Below are 24,663 nucleotides of genomic sequence, written 5' to 3'. Positions count from 1 at the left end.
GCCTACGGAATGGTATGGACTATGATATGGGCCTTACAGGTACGATCCAGGATACGGACCTTACATCTCTCCCCTCTTAATAAAAATTTTGTCCTCAAAATTTACACTGTACGCAACTAAACAGAGCTCACCAAGGGAGGGAAATCACATCGCTATATATATATATAAGAAACACAACATACAATTATGTTCACTCCCCAAGTATAGGGTTGTGATGTAGTAATAAACTCGGTGAGACCGAGGTCGAATCCCAAGGGACTGAAACCTGTACGTTATCTGAAACTAGGTAGAAATAGAAATAGCCTAAGATGAAATCGAAATCAAATATAAATTGATGAATAATGGTGAAATACTAATCTAAAACTTAAGGAATTCAGAGGAAGGAAACTAGGGACTCAAAGGATCCACTTGTAGAGATCAGGGAGATCTTATGCGTGCATCAAGAATCATGGAAATCAAACTGAACTTACTTGATCTAGTCTTCACGAGATGAAAGGTATATGAATTAGAATAGATTCCATCATCAAACCATGCCAAGGAGACAAAGCAAACAATAGAATTAAACTAATTACCAACCAATCAACAATGCATGAAAGTTAGGAAGGATACCATCATCCAACCATGCCCATGAGACGATGGTGAACAACATGGCTTCCTGACGTCATAAACATCAAAAGGAGGAAGAAATACTCAAATCCATTGCAGATCTATTGTAATTTTAGTCACAACAAACCATTAAATAAAACTGAAAGTATTCCTTTTAATTGAACTAAAATCATCATCAGTCAGTCTAGCATAAATCAAAGGCATAGAGTCAGTCCCATCACGCCACAAGCTTCACCTCTTAGCCCTAGCTAAGAGGTTTAGCCTAACATAATCAGACTAAATCTCAACATAATTCATAGGAAAAAGAAGAAAAATAAAAAATATATATAAAAAAAATTTTCAACACTTCTCTCTCTGCCTCTCTTTCTCTATCTGATGTCCCCTGTTCAACCAAACCCATTCTCCATGTTTGGAACCCTTTTTATAGCTGCTAGAGTGGTGAAAATCGGATTTGGGAAGCTATCGCACGCGCAGCGAAAGCCTTTTCGCAGCCAAGTTCAGGGCTTCATAACTTCGCGTTCCTTGCATTATTTCTATAAAATCAACATCTCTTGGAAGTATTTTGGCCGGTCTACATGATGGACAGTTCAGATCTGTCATATGATCAAAGATGGTGGGCCACAACTGCCTGAAAAATCAGATTTCGCGGACGTGGGCTTGCATGGGTCCAAAAATTCAGCATAAGTTTGAAGTATTCATGGCCCTCTACAAGATGGACGGTTTAGATTATCCGTATACTCACTCTGTGGGGCCCACTAGCATCCGCAAAACGGACCCTATCCGTCCGTTACACAGCGCTAAAACAGAAATTTCCGTTTTGGGAAGAAGATGCGGGTCAGCTGTGGCTGACCAGTTTGACCCGGTTTGATGCACCGTGAGTGTACGTGTGCTGTGCACACGCACTCGCATAAAGTGGGACCCACCTTGCTTCTTTTGGTAAATCCACATCATCCATCTGGTTTCCCATCTAATTTAATGGGTTGAGACCAAAATTGGAGTATATCCAGATATCAGGCGAGCCTAGAATCAACGGTTTATGGGCTGATCTGTCAGTTGGGGCACTTTCATAGTGATCCGAGGGCTGAAATTTGATATGTACAGTTAATTTATGGCCCTCAGGTCATGTATGAAGTTTTGAGCCAATCAGATGACGAAAACTATGTGATCTTGTATTCTTCACCAATTTCGGGCCTCTTTAACGTGAATGGCTTGATTTTCTCGGATCCCTGGCATGTAAATTCTTTAGTCTTAGTTCTCTCGAGTGCGTCCCTTGCTCTGGTAACTTCGGAGTGTCAAATCCACGCTTTTAGTGCTATTTTTCAGTCCACGCTCCTGATGGCATCCTGCAATAAAAACACAATTAAAATATGACATTAAGCATTATCATGTACGTAAAATCAGGCAATAACTAGGGTCTGATATGTAATATTTGACCCTCAACAAATTACCATCAAACATCAAAAGGATAGGGATGACGCCCGCGAATCTCAGCCTTTCTCTCCCAAGACGCCTGATTTACACTATGATGACCCCACTGATCCTTGGATCCCGGATCAGAAATGATAGAAACTGGAATACTATGCAGTCTCACAATCTCATCAATGACTAATCTAATAAGACGGTCCTAAGGCCTGGTTGCACAAATCATTGATGACTCCTCCTAGCATAAGGGTCCTGCTGAGGAGGTGTATGTCCCCTCTGTGGTCGTTGTTGCTGCTGCTGTGGAGGCTACTGCTGAAGATAGGGACACTCGCTCCTACGATGCCCTATCCCACCACATCCAAAGCAAACACCTATGAACTAACGCAGAGGAGGTGCTGGAGGTGCTGTTGGCACTCAAAAAGTTGGGCGATTCCTGTGCCTCTGCGGGCGTTGTTGCCGCTATCGAGAGCTATTGGAGGGGACCTTCCTCTTCTAGTCTCCTCCCTGAAAACGCAGGGGATCAAGTCACTTGTAGTAGCATAGAATGGAGTTCGTACACTCCTGCTCAGCCTAAGCAGATGTATCCGCGGGCTACTTATCCTGCCCCTGAAGAATCACGTTCATCGCCCACAACATCTGCTGAAGCTGATCTGCGCTCACAGATATGGTCGGGACCGTACTGGACTCAGTTGTGGGAGTCACTTAGCTCGCTCTCTCAGGTGTCATGTCCTACAGGAAGGAGTAAGGGCCTATTATCCTTGAACACGTTCGAATATACACACGATGGGGAGCTATATCAAAAAGTTTCTAAGTTATTCATACTTGGGGATCTAATCATTCTAAGTTCGTAGCAATCACACAGTGAAGAGTAGCTATCGGCAAATATGTGATGTTATCCTCAGGTATTCCCAAGTTATGCTCTGATACCAACTTCTGTCACGCCCCAAACTCAGAAACTGGGCTCACAAAATTTTCAATCGCTGAATCCAGTGCCGACAGCCTCCGTAGTACCCCATTCTCGGCTTCCAGCGCCCATACACCAGATTCCGATCCTGGAATCCTACAAGGAGGATTTTCTAATGTACATTTATCTCATAAAAAGTAAAACAACAAGTTTACCTAAATCACAAAGGCAACATCATCATAACATATCCACTAATATAAACAGTTGAATACAGTGCTAAAAGGGAAATACATATATCGATAATCAAAGCTCCAGAAGACAACTGCACGCTCCAAGCTCGATGTTGCTGCAACCTAACGCTACTCGCACGCATTTATCATGCATAAGCTTATAGAAAGCTTAAAAGGTGGTGTAAGTGTGTGCGCAAGGTAAGTGTTAAGTATGCAATATCAGAGCAATGCGAAAACATGCCAGTAAGTCCATAATTACCATCAACCTTATCTAGGCTATGGGATGCAAAACATAATAAGCCAATATTATAAACTGAGGAAATAATGTAGAGCTATGCAATGCGGAGTCATAGTAAGCCAAATATCATATACTGAGGATGTAATGCAATATGCAAATCCTGACAGGTCCACAAATACCATCAACCTCATCTAGGCCATATAAATACAGAAATATAGCAACCCAAAATGTCATATGCCGCAGATGTAATGCAATATGCGGTGCGAATGAAATGATCAAGTCGGAGTGTGAAGTCGAGATGATAGTACGTAGTATCTCAGGCTATAGGGTTTATCACAAGGGACTTCTATCCAAACTAGTCATATACCTAAATTTGGATAGCCAGACTCAATGTCATAAACTCCTGATCTCAGGTTAGTCGCGTGCCCCAACCGAAATCCTGGACATTGCGAAGGTATATAACAATTAGTTGCGCACCACCAGCCCGAGTGGATAGTGAATGAATCAATCAATCAAATGCTGAGTACACAACTACTACTCAGTAAGTCCACATATGAGTATCATACATCTCTGAGATCATCACCGGGATCTAGTACACTCTAAACTGGCTACCGCCCCTACAGGTCATGCAGCCCAGCGAGTGGAAAAGACCTCACTACCCGCCTGCCAATATCAGCCCAACTCGTCAATAGCGGACCCATTTATGAGCTGGTCAAACTCAGCCTAGCTTACAGCCCCCTCACTTGGGCGGATAAGGCCACACCCTCTCCCAACCGACCATGATACAATGGGAAGCACCGCCTCCTAGTATTAGGCACTCTGCGCTCATGTCTTTCACTCGATCTAAACATTGGAGCATCCACTATCCACGGGAGTTTAGGGACTTTCACCCATGGACATCCAAAGTGCCCATATGCTCAAACCAAATATTTCTGGTGTCCCATCTGGCCATCCATAATATGCTTGTGGAGGTCGCAGCTCTGATGTCGCTAGGGCTTCAAATGATCATGTCACAAAATGCGAGACGCATGAGTCATACCATATAGTCATGCATCAAACTTGCGCATACCACGTGCTCATGTGGGGTAACTCAATCTCTCGGGGAGTCCCATAATAAACCAACCCAATGGCATATGATATGATCAATCACTCCTTATATCAAGCATACCTATAATGCACATGAGTATGTATCATGATATAATAAAGTACATAGGCATGATTATCTAATAGAGCAGACAAGAATAATCCACAATCGACCATCACTGGCGTATCGCATGCAAAGAGTAGGAGTAAAACAATATGCCTCTTCTACAACTATAGGAGCCCATGCGGTATGTCTTACATTAGCCTTCCAAGGCTCGGCATGATCCAAGACGGGGACGACGGATTTAGTCCATACATCGAGATAGGTTCTACATAGTGGATATACCAAAACCCGATACTACAAATTCTTCCATCTACGGAATGGGTGATGATGTACTAAGCAATGGGTAGCCTAAATGATACACTAATATCCAAGATAGACCTCGCACTTGTCTCAACAAAGAGACGGACGATGCGGAAGATATATACATGATACGAGGTCCTAGCAAATGAGATATAAAGGTGAGATACACCTCTCGTGGTGAGTCAAGTGGGTATGTAACAAGGTGAGTTCACAAGGTAAGTTAACAGGCTGAACAATTGGGTTTCCTAAATCTCTATATCATGTAATAAACTGGGCTTCCTTATGGGGCTCGATACACACACAAAGTGGGCTTAGTGGAGTTCCTATAACTAGGTTATGTGTCCTTCCAAACAAATTGGGTAGCCCGCTCAACACCTAAGTGGGCCTTGAATATGGTCACTATGCATGGGCAAAACATGAATCTAAGTGGCCCACATTTCCTTTGAAAGGCCTGGTGTGAAAACAAGTTGGGCTTCAAGGTTTGGGTGCTTCTATTAGCATCAATGGGGGCCCAATAGTTTGGGATAGCCCAAAACGGTGAGTTGGATCATACTTATACTAGTGGGGGGCCATCAATTTGGGTTAGCCCACAACAAGGGGAGATGAGAATGGGCCTAATAATGGGCCCTAGGGAGAGTTACAATATGGGCATTTAACCATCATTGCTCTTACAATGTGGACATATAACCACCATTACTCTCAAGGTGTGATCCATTTGGGATCGGAATTAGAATCATAACGGGGCTCTCGGCCCTCCAATTATCTCAGAAGTGGATGGACAATGTGTGCCCATCACTCACACATGGTGGTCCTGCATAAGGCACCCCCATGGTGGGCATATAATCCATAGATCAGGGCGGGCCTCTCAAGACAATGGGGCCCACGGCCTTAGAGAAATGGATGAACGATGTGAATATAACACATACATCATGGTGGAATCACTCATCACAATTGGGCCTCATATAAGGGCCTCGAATACACCACATCGGGCCTCACACAAGGGCCACATATACATCACTTGGGCCTCATACACGAGCCGCATATACATCACAATGGGCCTCATTACATGGGCCGCACATACATCACATTGGGCCTCAAACATGGGCCGCATATACATCACAATGGTTCTCATTATATGAGCTGGACATACATCACAATGGGCCTCATTACATGGGCCGCAAATACATCACAATGGGCTACGTCCCATGGGCTTCAAATGTATCATAATGGGCCTCGTCCCATGGGCTTCACGTACATCAAGCCGGCCACAGCACATGGGCCACAGCACATGGGCCTCAACAATGGGCCTCATATTCATCGAGCGGGCCACATCACATAGGCCACAACAATGGGCCTCATATACATCAAGTGGGCCCATCCTCCTTGCGAGACTATCTGAACCATTCATCTATTTATAGAGATCATTTTGGAGCATTTCCTTAAAAAAATGAATCATAGCGGAAGATCATCTAGACTGTACCACAAATTGCAGTAGAGATATTGATTTTCACTGTTAACAATCGCAGGGCCTACCATAATGTTTTTTTTTCCATCTAATCTGATCATACGATCACAAAGACCTGAATTAAGAGGAAAAACCAATTTCACATTGATCCAAAACTTCTAAGATCCCAAACGAGATTTCAATGGTAGATGTTCAATCCCTCACTGGTTTTGTAGTGTGGTCCACTTGATAGATGGTGTTGATAAAGCACATGCATCACGGTGCATCCCACCGTCCAATAATCTGGACGGTGGAGATAAAACACATATATCATGGTGTGGTCCACGGTCCAAATAGATGGACAGCGTGGATGTAAAATAGATACATCACGGCTGGGGGTCCACACAGCTCATCCAGATGGACGGCTGCTACACAATGCATACATTAAGGTGGGCCTTACCCCACATGTGCAGCATGTGTGGGGTGGATCCCATGCTATAGAAAAAAATGGACGGATGGTATGTATATAACACATATCTCACGATGGGACCCACAGAACTTGCTGACATCAAGGAGCAGCTATATGGCTGCGTAGAACCCACCATCCTGGGTCTGGACAATGTGGATCTCATCAAGTGGGACCACACGTGTGGGGGTCCACACCCCATCAAATGGATAACATTGATGAAACACATGCATCACAATGGATGCACGGCGTGGATCAAACACATGCAGCTAGGTCCCACTACATCAAATGGACTGCGTGGATAAAACGCATGCGACATGGTGGATCCCATCGTCCATCTTAAAACACATACCTCGGTGGTCCCCACACGTCCAGCTTCTGGACGGTGTGGAAATACAACATATACATCATTGTGGGGCCCTCGTCCAACCAATGGACAGTGCGGATGTAACGCACCAATCAAGGCAGGCCCCACATGTGTGGGTAAACAGATACATCAAGGCGGGACCATGATCTAGACGGTCTGATGACCCACTGTCCAAAAGCATTGGATGGTGGGGATAAAGTAGATACATCAAGGTGGGTCCACACGTGTGGCTCACCATGCTTTCAATGAAGCTGATATTTATGTTTTCTCTTTATCCAAGTCTGCTGGATGGTATCAGCAGTGCTGGATCGTCTAGCCACCTACTGGAAGTCAGCAAAGGTGGGCCGCACAGGTGGCTGGCATAGATAAAATACATACATCATGGTGGGCCATCATATGAAAAGGAGAGAGAGAGGAGAGAGAGACGGCGATGGAAGGGAGGGGCTCCGCCACTATGAGCCCTCCTTAGGTGGGCCATGCAAATACAATACATACATCAAAATCGGTCTCAAATCGTGTGGGTCCTAAATCATTAAAAAAAAAAAAAAATCAACGATGGAGATCCGTTTCCACCAAACAAAATACAAGGTCTAGATGACCTTTCACAATGGAGAATGGCCCCATCATGGAATGATCATATGAATCATTGTGGGCCATCAGCCACACCTAGGGTCCAAAGTGAGATCCATACCATCAATCGGTAAGCCCCACTTGGTCCATCATCAAAACATAGGTCTATTCCTACAAAACACCCACCGATGGTCCTCTTCCTTAGCTCCTTAGAACCCTTACCTCCTAAGCTCTCTATCTTTGATAGAGGATGATGAAGATTGAAGGGTTGGGTGGTGAGGTTTGGGGGATAAGAAAGTGGGCCTTGATCTTGGGTTCTTTTCTTTCCTTTGAATTTTTCTGTTAGTTGCTTGGGATTTGGGTAGAGAAATGAGGTGGGATAGAGTGAAAGATGGGAGAGAGGAATGGTTGTGTAAGAGGGATGTGATGAGAGGTATAGGTGTGTAAGGAGAAATGACATGAGGGTTGGCTTATGGATGAGAGGGGAATGGGTGCGATGCCTTGTTGGTGAGAAAGGGATGTGCTAGGTATGGGTTGTGATTTGACTTGTGATTGATTGATTGATGTGATGGGTTGTAGAGATTCTCTTGAAATTTGCAATGCATGGTGTTTCTTCGAAATATACGTGGGTCCACAACTCCTGGCTTGGGTATCGCATCAGTGCGCAAGGCTCATCGTTGGAACCGCAGGGACGGCGTGGTCTCTAGGGTCAAGTCTCGGGTCAAGTCGACTCGGGTTGACAGGTTGCGACTCAGGGTTGCATGCAAATGCTGATTATAAGTCACAGGTCGCCGGAATTTGACAGGAAAAATTGCGAAAGTCTAAGGAATTGTACGGTCCAGGATACAAGTCTTACACCTCCTGCCCTGCAGGTTTTTTTTTTTAATCTCTTATTGCAATACATCTTAAGTAGCAGTTATTGCCAATGGAATGATATGCATGACTAGGACCCTATGATTATGATCATGATACTACTATGTGCAGGAAAAGGGTTTCAGCTCAGGTGATGTCTTTATCAAAAGAGTTGTCGCTAAGGCAGGGGACTATGTCAAAGTGAGTTTCCCCTCCAGCTATTTTTTTAAATCACTTTCATTGATCAAGAATGATTCTACATGCATTTGATTCTGTACTTCATTTTCTAATGCTAAGCATCGGACATGCATGTGTTTTGCCTTTTGATAGGTCCGTGATGGAAAATTGATGGTGAATGGAGTAATCCAAGATGTAGATTTCATTTTAGAGCCACTTGAATATGAAATGGATCCTGTGGTAAGTTCTCCTTTTGAACTTCACAATATATATAACTTAAAAGTTGGCAAGAATTTTCAGATTGTCTCAACAATTTTTATTTTTTATTTTTTATTTTTATTTAAAAAAAAAAAAAAAAAAAAAAAAAAAAAAGAGAGAGAGAGAGGAAGAAACTAGATCAGTTGGTGGTGTGTTGCTCATGGGAATTCAGGAAGCAATGGTTCTGTGCGGATTGGTTAAAAAACCTGACGAGCTGAAATGCTTTGAAACTTTTGCTGACTTCTTGTAACTGATCCTTGACCTAACAAGTATGATGACTGAAGCAATCATACTGCTGAAATGCTTTGGAACTGTTGCTGATGTCTTGTAACTGATCCTTGACCTGCTGAAATGCTTTGGAACTGTTGCCGATGTCTTGGAACTGCCATCATACATGTTAGGTCAAGGATCCTAACATGTATGATGGGCAAAGCAATCATACCACCTAAATGCATTTAACCTATTTACATGTAAATGTGTTAGAAACTAGTGATGATAACTTCCAACATGGTGGATACATTGGAATTGCCTTGTGGCACTTAATAATAAGACTTATTCTTATGGGGCATGCACGTCTTCTATTAAGAAAGAGCTGCAAAGTGTAGCATGAGGTAAAGAATTTCATGGCAAGCCCATGAGAAGAAATTGTATTCAACATTGCGTGGAGGTATTTAGGTGGGATAGGAGACCTCTCTTTTAAGTGAGTTCAAATAGCACGTGAATCTCTGCCTTGCCCTATGCCTCGCATCTTATAGGTTAATCAGATTTTATGACAACTAGAGGTCCTACTTCCTGGCCCCAAGAAATAAGATTATAATAACTTTTAGTTAGATGACCATCAGCATGTTGCTGATAAGCCTTTATTAACATAGTTTGCATTTCAAGCAAGCCATTTCAAAAAAGCTTGCTTAAAAGGTAAAACTGATTGAAAAAACTCAGCCCAGCCCAGATGGTTTGACCAGACCTGTCTACATGTTTTGGAATATCAGTATCGAAGGGAATATCAACTATTATGCCCAAAAACATTACGATACAGGGCGTGTTGGACTGTATTGGCCGTATTTAGCTTATATCTGCTCCTCTTTTTTTTGGAAAACTTATCATGAAAATAGGAGAATGTAAACACTAGATTATATCTTCTTCTTTTTCTTTTTCTTTTTCTTTTTTTTTGGGTGCTTTTAACATGTACCCCATGGTGCATGACACCATTCTTTGATAAGAACGTTTTCTATTGGCTTGGCCTGAGAAACTTGAGAGTCAACCAAATAAGCTCTAATTGAATACAAATCAAGCACGATATGGTGGATTGGGCCCGGGTATCTGAAATACAACGAAAATAAGACCAAAAAAATGAAACAAAGGTCTACACAAATTTTGCGTTTTGATCTGCAAAGTAGGCCTAGATCTAGTATAAATTGAGTTTCTAAGCTTCCTCCAAGGTTTAGGTAAAGAAAGAAGTGGAAAAAAGAGAAGCAGGTGGGTTGTAATCAAATGGTGCTTTTATGGCAGCATACGCCAATGCTGATTGTATTGGCCAATGGCCAATATGGGCTGACACCCCTTTTTGTAATGGACCAGTTCATCCCTATATCTCATCTAGTGGTGGCTGCGGTTACGATATGGCTGACATGGTCATATCATAATTGACTTTTTAAGCCGTGCTGCCAACAAAACAGGTTGTGTAACAGAAACCTGTTCTAGGAAGTAAACCATTTGAGCCATCTGGATCAACTATTGCCTGTTTTTCTATTTCCTAGAAAATGACATTTAATTTATTGCCCGTTTTCTTATTTCCTAGAAATGTCATTTCCTCAATAGTGGAAATAGAAAATGTCATTTCTATCAACTAACGCTTATATCAATTATTGACAAATGGGTGAAGAGAGTACGGATGTTGAAAGGACCTGGTTGAGGCTCAAGTGCAGTTTTACGTGTAAGATGTAAGTGACTCATCAGGTAATCCTTACCCTGTTCATTTCAGAAATCACTCGAGAGCCTGTTTAAATCGTGGATTCCAAGAGAGTATATAGTTTTCCTGGATATGATATTTTTTACTATTTAATTTATTTTAAAAATCCTCATAAATATTATTGGGCTTTTTCACATTTTTTTTTACATAAGTAATAAAATAATAATTTTATAATAAATATTGAAAGTTCACATATTGATATTGCCTCACAGGATCTCTGTTCATGCTTTCATCTTTACTATGTGGTTACAGAATTCCTTCAAGTTTTCTGGTCATTTGGGCATATATAGATTAGGCTAACTAAAAATTATCGTTCAACACACCGTATCGTTGAGGCCTCTTCATCTCTTAATGTTGATGTGGCATCTTCTTTGACAGGCGGCAAAGGGAAACCAGACGACTCTCCCTCCAGCCGCCCTCTTCATCATCAGATTCCATTCCTCAAAAAATTTTGATTTATTAAAGATGTGTTGACGATACATTTTTACTGTTTATTTGCTTGGTTGTGGAATAGATGACTGTGGAAGAGAGCAAAGAGGCAGATACAAGTCTTGGTAGAGAAACTCACAGAATCTCTAGAGGAATTCATGACAAGATATTGCAGTTGTCGTCTGCATTTTTTCTTTCATCTCATTTATAATCTGCCTGTCTAGGTACATCCAGTCGTCTTGCATAATGTGGTTGAGAGGTATTCCTTTCTTCCAGGATCTTTCTCCATTTCCTTTCAGATCCTCTACTTAAAATGGAAACAGAGGGTTTGAGGCAGGAATCAAGTTGTGTGTAACACTATTTATGGCTCATGATCCAAAACTTTCGTGGTCCCAAAGAGTTTTTAATGGTGGGAATTCACTTCTTACTGTGTGGTCGACCCAAGATTTAGATCTACCTCATTTTTGGAACCATGTCTTAAAATGATATAGGAAAACGGATGGACCATGTGGATATGCTACATATGCATCGAAGTGGGCCCTGCGTCACCCAATCTGCGCCCACTTTACCCAAATATCCATCCCTCAGACAGAATCATCCATATTTTCCCACATTTGTTATGTGTCAAAGCCTCTAAAACCAAATGACTAAAATGCCCCCAAGCTATTCTTGGGCCCCAACCTCAATAGCTGTCCCAGCCGAAATGCGTATTGGGCCTTTGAAATTATTGCAAGGGAATTGAGACAGACTGGTAGGAAGAATTTCCACGCCTACCCATGAGATAGACTTTGGCCCAAACAGTCCTACCTAGGCCCATGAGCTACATAGAGATATCAGCGGTACAAGCATATGATCTAGGTCAGCCTCATCTTCACGCAAAGGGAGCTAAGCTACGCTGGTCAGAAGAATTTTCAGAGGCAAAGACTCTTGCCCAAACAGGCCTAGCTCGGCCCACGAGCTATGTAGGAATGTCAAAATTCTAGGCATGCACCAGGTCAGGCTCATACACGAGCCCGACTATAATCTAGGGCTAGACCCAAATTCCACATGGACTAAGTTTTTCTATGCATGAGCGTAATCCAACCTTTGAGCCCGTCATGGTACGCAATTTGTATACATATGCAACTGAAGCACGTAATTATTATCATGGCCTACGCCCTGCCTAGCTTGACTTGATATAATCCGGCAACAAATGATTAATGCGAGTTTGGATTGATTTCTTATTGAGCTTTGAACTTTTGACTTGACTAGAGAAAATTATAAAGTTTAGGCTTGAGGGTTTGGCTATAGATAAGAAAATATAATTCATTCTTCGTATGTAATTCGAATGTATACCAGTAGAAATGAGCTGTATACACGCATAATATAATAAATCTCAAGAAAAAGATAAATTTATTATTTCATCCTAAAGCCTCATGAAGTAATTTATCAGCCTATTATTTGACGTACATGTGGCATACTTCAGTTTGTTCATGCTTAGCCTTAGAGCCAATCTAATCCAAAGATGAGGGTGTGGGACTGAACCCAGTTTGGGTTTGGGGGCACCCACACATTTTTTCTGAGTCCCTTTGGCTGTGGGAATCCTATTTCCACTGGCCAGAGAAGCATTTTTCAGAAAGCTCTCAAAGTTGGTGGGATGTCTTCTCATCAGAGAACTACCACCAATAAGAAAGCAAAGAGTTGTTCCATAGCTCAATCTGTTTGGTACTTTGCACCTCCAAAAGAGCCAGTTCATGCACGCCCCTTGTTTAAAGGATCAAAGTCCAGCAGTCCGTGGTCAAGCTAGGCATGATTGAAATGTTTGTTTCAAAAGGTACAGTACCATCTCTTTCTCATCTTTTCTTTTGAATAGCTAATTACTCTTTTGATTTGCAATGACAAAATTGGCTGCATTTGGATGCAACATTGAATTAAATTCTGATATTTAGTGTGACACAATGGAAATAGCAAATTGTAAGAGTTTAGTCCTCCAATGTGAATATTGAGGAAGGTAACTGTAGCTTGGACATTTTCACTTTGTTTAAAAAAACATTGCACTTCAATTCAATAGTGCATCCAAATGCAGCTTAAGCAGCTGGCCTGAGAGGACTTGTTGAGAAGAAATCTTGGTTATGATACTAATATATAGGTTGATTGAATCTTCAATTGGGTTCAGATGATATTGACTCAATAGCAATGATCTAATTCAGATCATAAGCATAATTTCATATGGCTATTTTAGTTTCTTATTGCTTTTATGGTTTTTGTGCTTAGAATTTGCTGAAATGCTGTTGTAGACTTTTTCTTGATTAAAAGAATACTTAATTGGATTTTTAGAGATATTTATTACACTTGAATTATCACAATATAAAATCGTCATATCTTGCGTAATTCCATAATAAGCTAGCATTCTTTTCATTCACATTAGCTAAGTGTAAGCATTCCCTACAGCAATATATTCAGCCTCTGCAGTAGAAAGAGATATGGAATTATTATTTTTTACTAAGCCATGATACTAAGCAGTTTCCAACATAGAAACATCCACCGCTAGTAGATTTTCTATCATCTACATTACCCGCCTAGTCTACATCAGTATAACATGCAATTTATACAAACGTATCATGTGGATACGGTAAGCCTAAGTTCACGGAACTTGTGATATATCTGATTATCCGCTTGACAGCGGATAAATGAGATTCTTTAGGATCCAATTGATATCTAGCACAAATGCCAACAACGAGTGAAATATCAAGTCTACTAGTAGTTAAATAAAGGAGACTACCAATCGTATTGCGATATAGTCGAGAGTATACACTTTTACCTGATTCATCTTTTAAGAGTTTAAGAATCGTACTCATAGGAGTATTAAAATTCTTACCATTTTCAAAACCAAACCTTTTTATAAGATTCAATGCATATTTGGTCTGAGAGATGAATATGTCATCTTTAAGTTGTTTGACTTATAATCCAAGGAAATAGTTTTGTTTGCCAACCATACTCATTTCAAACTTGGATTTCATAAGATCTGCAAACTCAATAGATAGATAACTACACGTTGATCCATATATAATATCATCAATATAGATATGAACAATCAAGATATTATCATTATATTTCTTGACAAATAGGGTTTTGTCAACACTACCCATAACAAATTATGACTAAGTAAGAATTTAGACAACTTTTCATACCATGCTCTGGGAGCTTCTTTTAAACTATAAAGTGCATTTTTAAGACGGTAAATATGATCAGAAAGTTTAGAATCTTCAAAATCTTTTGGTTGTTCAACATAAACTTCATCATTTAAATCACCGTTTAGAAAAGCATTTTTTACATCCATTTGATATATTTTGAATTTTTTATAATATGCAATGGAAATAAATAATCTGATTAATTCAAGACGTGTTTTAAACTATAAAGAGCATTTTTAAGACAGTAGTAAACATGATCGGGAAGTTTGGAATCTTCAAAATCTTTTAGTTGTTCAACATAAACTTCCTCATTTAAATCACTGTTTAGAAAAGCATTTTTAACATCCATTTGATATATTTTGAATTTTTTATAACATGTAATGAAAATAAATAATCTGATTAATTCAAGACATGCAACTAGTGCAAAGGTTTCATCGTAATCTATACCTTCAATTTAAGTATGACCTTGTACAACCAATCGTGCCTTATTTCTTATAATGTTCCTCATTTCATCGGTTCTATTTTTGAAAATCTACTTGGTTCCAATCACATGTTAGTCGGAAAGTCTGGAAACCAAATACCATATATCATTTCTAATAAATTGATTTAATTCATCTTGCATGGCATTTATCCAACTTTCATCAGTGAGTGTCTCATTTACATTACTCGGTTCAATTTGGGAAGTAAAGCAGACATGATTACATATATTTTGAAGTTGTCTTCTTGTCTGAACGCTAATGTAAGGGTTACCAAGTATTTGATTAGTCGGATGGTCTTTGACTAACCTTAACTTAGTATTGTCAAATTTATATGAAGATTCAGGTGGATTAACCAAATCAATATCATCATCATCTTGATCAAGACTGGGTGTGATTAGTCGATCATCTATCACAACATTTATCGATTCTTGTATAACCCTGGTTCTTTATTAAGCACTCGGTATGTGTTAAGTATGAAATATTGCATATTTCTCCATATTTATACCTTAGTTTTACAAACATGATAGTGCTTAATCGATCTAATTATGCATGTTTTCATGTGTGAGGTGATTTTAAGAGATTAAGGTAAAATAGATGTCAAAAGGAATATTTATGTTCAAAAGATTACTAAATGAAGATTTGGAGATTTGGAGATTTAGAAGTCATTAATGAAGAATTCACATACCAAAGATCCAAGGAAACCAAGTGAGGAATGAAGAGAATCGAAGATTTGAAGTGAAGAAAAAGAAAAGGAATCCTGAAAATTGTCCTAAAAAAACATATTTCTAAAATTGTCCTGAAAAACATATTCTGAAACTCCGAGTATAAAAAATGAAAGTTCTGGAAGTCTATTTGGAAAAACTGCACATAGTGCATAAATTTGATGCGGTTTCTAGATTTTTCCAACTCGGTGCGAAGTTAAAGTTCCACAACTATAAATAGGACTCTTTAGGATGCTCCAAAGTATCTTCTAGGGTTTAGAAAGGTCTCAAGGAGCATAGCATAAGGGTGGAGTAGCCGCTAAAGAGTTTCTTCTTCCCTAGTGTAATGCCCCGGATTTCGAGAGTCAAGCAAAGCTCAACTCCCGAGATCCAACGCATCACTTATGCAACATATATAATGATGTTTAAATATTGTCCATATTAGTGCATTAAACATGAGAAGGATTATACCAAATCAGCGTATCATATTCCGGAGTTAATATAGTTAGCAAGCGGAAGACTGAGATAAATATATAAAGTATGCACGTGTTTCACAACCTCCAGAGTATGAGTATATTACTAGGCTGAATATATACATGTTTTGTCTCAAAATATATAAAATGTCAAAATGTAAATGTCCGACTAATCCATATAACCCTGTGATCCTGTCGAATCAGTACAAGGTCTACGTACACCCACCTGATAGCTGAACGTAGGAGAATTCTTCCTCTTCGTCCATGAAGTCCAGTTCAGCTGCATAGACTCCATCATCACCTGCATCTAAACCAGAGTCTGGTTGGTGTTTTAAAACACCATCCCATGGTGGGAGTGAGTGATCAACTCAGTGGTACTATAAGGCAAAGGTTAACATGTTATCAATTCAATCAAGCAGTAATGATAAAGCAGTACAACAATCATTTCCTAACTACTCTTGTTAATGCAGGGATGGTATGCAGTAATGATGTCTGCCCTCACACAAAGCTCCCTCAAGCGACTTCATCAACCATTCGCTCATGGCAAACTCCCTAAACGTGCACTTCCTCGCCAAAGCACATGCAATGCGGTGCATGGTCGTGTTAGTCAAGTACTTAATTAGGCTTGTTTATTTGTACAGCAGATTTGGAAAGCTAAGGTACCTCATTTTATATCATTTACCCAAATCGAAGGATCCATCTAGGGTCGTCAATCCTAGTTAACCACATACGATAGGCAAGTTGTAGGGCATCACCCCTAACGAAAAGAAGTGGATAAGCAAATTCAAGAGTTTATACTCGAGGTCACTACGGGGAGGCTCATCACCTTAGCGTAGGCCGACAGCTCGAATACAGTGCCTCATACCACCATATTCGGCTCACGAGTTTGGGTTGTTCACTGGTCACTACGGAGAGGCTCATCACCCCAGCGTAAGCCAACAGCTCGACCACGGTGTCCCATACCACCATGCCCGGCTTATGAGTCTTAGCGGATCGTAATACCATGGTTGAATCGGGTCTGTACATTGGTAAGTGGTACCTTAGATTTAAGCAATGATGCCCATACATGGTAAACACACAATAGACCCATCAGTTTATTAAACAAGTTTGATTGGTACGGGCGCATGCCGAATTAATCGACATGGAGCGCGTAAGCACTTCCCGTGGCCTAACCACTGTTGACAATCGTCGTACGACCCGGATTCACTGAACGTATCAAATGTGGCGAGACGAATTCGGTCACTCAACGGAAATCATTACCGATTGCCCGGACTACGTTGCAGTCCCAATCTTACTCAGATGTAGCATATAAATACATGTGAAAATCATATCAGCATTTGACAAACAGTTTAAATCAATATCTCATTTGAGTATTTCATCAAGCATATTGAACATGTTACTAAGCACTTGCATTTCATTCATAAATTGCGTAGTTGAAAATTAAGATTACATGAAAGAAACTATACACATAAATAAGGTAATTGAGAATCCTATCACAATACCCTTATTAAATACAATTCATCAACAATTTCTCATTTGGGTATTTTATCAAATACTTAGACTACGCATACTAATTACATAGACTAGATTAGTTATGATATGAACTATAACAATTCATTACACAAAAAGACCGTGATACACACGACAAACATGAATCCTAGATTTATAGTCATGACAAGCACAAATCACAATTTCATATTCCTTCAAACATTTCAACAAACACATGGAATGCATCATATATTCAACATAGTTCACACATGTATAATTTGTCGAAAACGTCGTAACTAAGATCATATGGCAACAATCAAGTCAGACATAAATCATTAGCTAATATTGAAAGCCTTGAAAACTATAACCTAAACATTTATAGTCTGCGCCTTTCGTTGGATTACTTGATTCGGATGCGGTTCAAATCTTATGTTCCCGAAAATGGAATAATGAGTACCTAAATCATGAAATCCGTCAGCTAGGTCGACAAACGACTATTCTAAACCATAACTACGGCGTTAGGGTTTGGATTTCTTACCCAAATTGTAGTTGAAACGAGCCATGTAGCGCAATAGAGAGGTGAATCAGTGCGTGGAGTTGTGGGAAAGAATCCTAGCAAAGATCTCTAGGAATCTCTCTTCCTTCTTCCTCTTTTCTCTCCTTCTCTCTCTCTCTCTCTCCTAGGGTTTGGAGTAAATTCGTATGAGAGAGGGGTGAGGTGGTTTAAGGCTTTTAAATAGGCCCAGAACTGGTGTCAATGGCCCCAGGGTTATGGTATACTTAGGTTATAACCAAAGGGTGTCTGTTTTTTTATAAACAAGGCCCTTAGGAAGGTCCATTACTCACCTACGTCATAGGGCAAGTTCCCTGACCATGGATCTAAGCCAGGTTATGATTTCGGCACGATTGGATACGTCGATCGACCGTGAAGGACCTGTATTATATCAACGGTCGTTGTCACTCGATCAGGGCCACAACTATACAGATATGTGCAGAAAAAATTCCCTGATCCATGGGTGAAGTTCGATTAGAAACTGATGGTCCGAAATCTTCAATTTCGCCCGTAGGCGAAAGGCCCAATTTACTTAAGTTCTGTTACGTTTTGTAAAGATATTCACGTTTCTCACACACTTCGCTCAGGGCTCAAGTTGTACGGTTCTGGATACTATTTGGGCTCGATTCCCACGATGGTCGTCAAGCCCAATAAGATGGTCATAACCCTATAGTTTCGTGGTCATCGAACTTTCAACATGCGGTCCAGGTCCGATACAGAGTTTCAATGAGCTCCCGAGAGCAACTGGCTTTTGTGATTTCTCCTAGGTTTTTAAGTAGCATTGAGTCAGTGCTTTCGATAGTTTTGGGTCTTGCCATTTGTATAATTAGTGGTTCAAACTAAATCCACCGATTATTTGGTTTAGCACTTAATTAATTTTCGTCTAATTCCTACAAAATACGATCCTTAGGGATTTCTGCCTGAGGTGGTATTCGGGTCTTCGTACGGATTTTTCTGAGACGTTACATGTAGTTTATTTTTCATGATTTGTTTAAGAGATTTAGTTTCAATTATGTCTATGGTTGGCTAAAACCTCTTAGCTAGGGCTAAGAGGTGAAGCTTGTAGCGTGTTTGGATGATTATCTTGCTTTGATTCTTGTTCTTATTAGATCTCAGTGATTTCTAGTTTGATATTAAAGAAATATTTTCAGTTTTCTATTATTTATTATGACTCAAATTACAATAGATGTTGTGATGGTTGTGGAGATCTGCTTTTCCTATTTTGAAATTGTGAGATTGGTAAATCCTGTTATTTACCATCGTCTCCTGTGCATGGTAGGGTAATGGAATCCCTTCCAATCATCACAATTTTCCTCCATTGAGAATTAGGTCAATGAAAAGTTCAGATTTGATTTAAATCACTTTATCTCCCAATTGAATAGGATAAGACTCCAAGTTGAATTGTGTTCCTTGAATCAAGTAAGGTAGCATCTTGATATGTACAAGTGGATCCTTGACACCCTAGTTCCTACCTTTAAATTCATAAGTTATAATCAATATTATTTGCCATTACTCTCAATTCTTCATATTTCAATTTAGATCTTTTCTAGTTCTAGTTCTAATTATTTTCGAAATATATACAATTTTAGTCAATGTGGATTTGACTGCGGTCTTACTGAGTTATTACTACATCGCGACCTTACACTTGGGGTTGTGAACAATATGCCCGACTATTTAGAGCATAACCTAGAAATATTCCATCATCGCTTTTGGCTACAGATTTTTTCAAATTTTTATGGTCACGTAAAATAAAACATTTACTTCCAAAAGTTTAAAAATATTTGACAGTGGACTTTTTATTAAACCATAGTTCATAAGCTGTTTTGTTTTTAGGTAAATTCTTGCTATTTAGCATTACACTAGCCATTTCTTGCAAAATTTTATTTTTTCTTTCAACAACCCCATTTTGCTTAGGTGTTTTTGGAGCAAAAAATTTATACAGTATTCTATGATCATTGCAGTATTTCTCAAAATTACTATTTTTGAATTCAGTTCCGTGATCACTTCTAATTCTGACCACAGATAACTCTTTTTTAGTCTGAATGCATTTTATAAGTTTTCTGACTTTGTCAAGAGCATTTAACCTTTCTCTTAGAAAGGCTACCCAAGAATATCTACTGTAGTCATCAACTACAACCAGAAAATATTTCATTCCACCTCTACTCTTCATTTTATTTGGTCCAACTAAATCCATATGAAGAAGTTCAAGAAGTCTAGCCGTGGCGAATGAGTTCACCTTCTTGTTACTACTCCTAATTTACTTGCCTATCTGACAGGTGCCACATACTTTTTTTTATTTTTTTTTAGTTTGGGTAGGCCACGCAAGTGATATCTTTTACTCAATTTATATAGATCTCTATATTTTGCACTTCGAAGATGTTTATGTCATAATTCAGTCTCATCTGTTTGGACCATGTAACATGACACTACACTAAAATCTAGTTGAAAACCAGTTAAATAGGGCGTCGCAAAAAATTGTGAACGGTTGGAAAGTAGATTTTGGAACGGTTCTAAACCGTTCCTGAAATAAAGTGTCGCAAAAAATAGGAAGGGTTGAAAACCGTCGCAAATTTTTCCAGCCCCGACTTTATTTTTTTGAAACGGCATTTTTTGTTATTTCGGAACAGTTTTAAACCAAAAAACTTGCTGTAGAAATTCAGCCAAAAAGCAAAGACTGCAAATTGGAGGAGCATTGTAAGAGACGCAGAACTCATAAAAGAGCAAAATGCTAATAAGGTCATGGTTAAAATGCCAAAAAATTACTTATAACTGTAAAGAACATCTGCCACTCCCCATGTTTCATTCAACAAAATCATGACAAGAAACAAATGATAACATGGGATCAAATATATTCCATGATCAGCATGGGCTAAAGGCTATAATATTTACCCCCATTAAATGCAGACCGCTGGTTGTAGAGTTCATTATTTCTAATGACTAAGATCATCTTGTGGGGGAGATGGCACCTCATGGACCATGCCAAGATGACCTGTACCATTGCTGTTCGACTGATAAAAATCCATTTGTTTCAATCATGCATTATATAATACCTGATAAAAATCCATACGGAAGTTCATACCATATTTCCTGCACAAAGAACGCCATGATTTTAGCTTCTTAAGCGGTGTAATATTTAGGAATGGTCGTGTGAGAACCTCATGATTTATAATTACTCTCAACTGTAATCGAGAGAATAAAAAAGAAGGCCCATGTATTACATGTCTACAGGAATTTAATTCACGAATAGAATGTAAAGAATAAAGGCATCATGAAACAGAGGACGCGAAATCATAAAAATGAAATAAAATATAGGGGTGCTCACTTGGGAAGCCTAGCAAAGAGAAGATTGCTTAATACATCCAACATAACCTGAAACTGGTGTGACGTCATTGTTGTTGTAATGTTGGGAGAATTGAAAGTTAGCTCTTTTAATGGCTACACCTGCAACAGCACATACGAAAAATCAATATGGCTTAAGGTTAGAAGAAAATGATTAATTCAAGAATTAATGTAATATGGCTTTCCAATAACTCTCTTATAATAAAAATAAGATTATTACAAGGTAACAACTGATGAGTATTGAGTGTTGAAGTTCTAGGACAAATTTCACAACAGCAGTATGCTACCTTCAAATATGCAATTCCACTTTTGTGCCTTGTGTAGCGGAAGTACATTGTACAAGGCATAAACACGTCATGGCTAGGGGCATCAATATGGTAAATGCAGAAGCTATGGAGCAAGAGTGAAGCAGCATCAAGGCAGAAGAACCAGCCTTGGAAACATGCCATGTCTGTCAAAAATCGATGGAAAAAGAAAGAGATTAAAATAAAACTGAAATTCTCTTCCATGTGTTTAGATGTTCAATTGAAAATGGAGTAGCCCCTGAATTGCAATTACTATCATTTCACATTGGACTTGAAACACAACGAATTGCAATTATTGGTTCGGTCATCATTATCAAAATTGCGCATTCTGTGGAAGAGGTGCTCATATCCCTCATGAAGCTAACAGAGTAACAGTAAGGCCGATACTCCAGCAAAGTCTGGGGCAACCATGATCTCCTTTTTTCTCCTTGAAGACATAAGTTTGTTGTTTAATGTCTATTTTTTTATTATGTTTAGCATTTTTCTATTTCTCTGTCTGGGTGGGTTGACTGTTTTATTTATTTATTTATTTATTTTAGTTGTTGTTGTTGTTGTGTTCTTGCTTGTTGTGGGGCTGCTGTTGCCACCTCTCTTTCAATAAAGCTGCCCATTCATTAAAAATAAAAATAAAAAAGCGTCTACAAGGCATAAACATATTAGACAATGAAACATCAAAATAAGAAATAAGAATGATGTTATTCATCATTGTAAATGAACTGACCAAAAATGATGCAAAATGCTCTGAAGTCATCACTGCATTAAAACCCACAACAGGCACCAGCGAAGCCAGCAAAGTTCCCAAGACAATCTGCATTGACGAAGGTAAATATCAAAGAAAATCTACCCATCAAAAGGAAATAGTTCATCGATAACAGATTATATTTCTCCAGTGACGTAAGTTGCAGGACATTCAGAATGATCCTACAAGGTTCGCGAAAGAAGTAAAAGTTCTACAAGCTTCCCAATGCCATACATTTTTTTAAAGAATGGATACTTATGAGGGGAGCATAAGCAATGTACAGCCAAGAAGAGTAGCAACCAGTTAAAATGCACAGAAACATGTGCATTGGGATAAGATTAATAATGAAGGTATAACCTCCCCAAGAGCAAACCTGAAAAACAAAAATATCCGCCAAAAAACCTTTAATATGATTGACAGCTGACAGTAATGGTAACTTCAATAGATCAAGCTTACCATGTGAAAGTACGCAAGAGCATTTAAAGTTGCACAGAAGAGTGATCATGTGTTCAATGTCTGCATATGATTTGAATCATTATTAGATAATGGTCTAAGATGAAGTAACACCAAGTCATCTTAATTCTTTATCCAGGACACCAAGTAGCAGGGCTGTTTGTGCAGCTAATTCTTAAATGGAATAAATTTAGCTTCTAGCTAGAGTTAGTTTAAGAATTCAATTAAATGGTCTCATCTCAAAATTTAAGAAAATTCCAGTTTGTAGGCAGTTAAACTCGTGTAAATTACTATACTAAAGCTGAGGAAAATTCAGTAAACATTATCCAAGGCAAATGTTTTCTTGACCCATTTGTTTGGCCCAATGAGCACTCAGCCAATCAATCAAGCTATTCTCTCATTTAACCCAAAATAAATAAATTCAACAAATTTATAAAAAATAAAATAAAATAAAATCCAGATTCAATGAAAAGAATCTGAAAAGCAACATTCCATTCATTAATGCAAGAACAAATAAAAATTATAATAAAATTAGAACATAAAAATCCATTTCAGATTCAATCAAGTGAATGTAAAAAATCACAACTATTGCATTCAAATAAATTTAAAAAAAGAAAAAAAAAAAAAAAAAAAAAGGACGTGACTTTTGCAATCCTTCAAAATAGCATAGTTGTACATATGCTATCCACTGTTTCTTAAATGGTGCATTTAGCATTCATGTGTGTCAATCAAGACCATCCAAATCTCCTACAGTGCCTGGAGCATATTCGTAGTACAATCAGAAGTGAACAACGACGGGGATACTGTCCTGACTCCTGATGCACAAATATGCACAAATAAGGGCCATGCTTCTGTTGTCCAGAGCGTTAATTATGGGCCCTACTGTTGTATAGTAGCCTAGAAATAGACATTTACAAGGGAAAAAAAAAATACAACAAGAATTGAAGGGAAAAGGCAGGAATAATTCATGTTCGGACTTGTGAGAAGATTAAAAACCATTTTTGCCTCTGCTCATTTGAGTCATGTTAAGCAATTCCTTCCGGTTAGGAACTTTATTTACTTTAGTGATCAACTATTATATGAATAAGATATACTACGGTCATGATGCCACTTAAAAAAAATGTTCTCTTCTCATTTTTTAGGTAACAACAGTTATATATTAGAGATTATAGTTTATATGAATTATGGATTATCAAGATCATTTTGTCCTTTCCCAAATCTCTGATACATAATAACTGCTAGCTAAAATGAGAGGAACTCATTTTTAAGTGGCCATTCAAGCAGGACCAAAACTGTATCTTAATAACTAATTAAGCAGACATCCAAAAAATGCATCACTGTTATGGTCGTTCAATCAGAGTAATATTGGACCATGGCCAGCGATGGTTAAGGAAAAAAATGTCCAACACTATTTGGAAGCTGAATACCTCTGATTATTTTTAGCAGATTGCAATTGATCCAGCAAAAGGCCAACGCCCTTGTTCGCTTCCAACGTCAGAACAGATGGATCCAAAATTGGATGGCCGCCAACTAACTAGGAGACATTAAAATTTCGTCCCTTTCCTGTTGGAGTGAAAATTGATA

Source organism: Magnolia sinica, chromosome 17, assembly GCF_029962835.1.
Source record: "Magnolia sinica isolate HGM2019 chromosome 17, MsV1, whole genome shotgun sequence".
NCBI lineage: Eukaryota > Viridiplantae > Streptophyta > Magnoliopsida > Magnoliales > Magnoliaceae > Magnolia > Magnolia sinica.
This window is presented reverse-complemented; position numbering follows the sequence as displayed.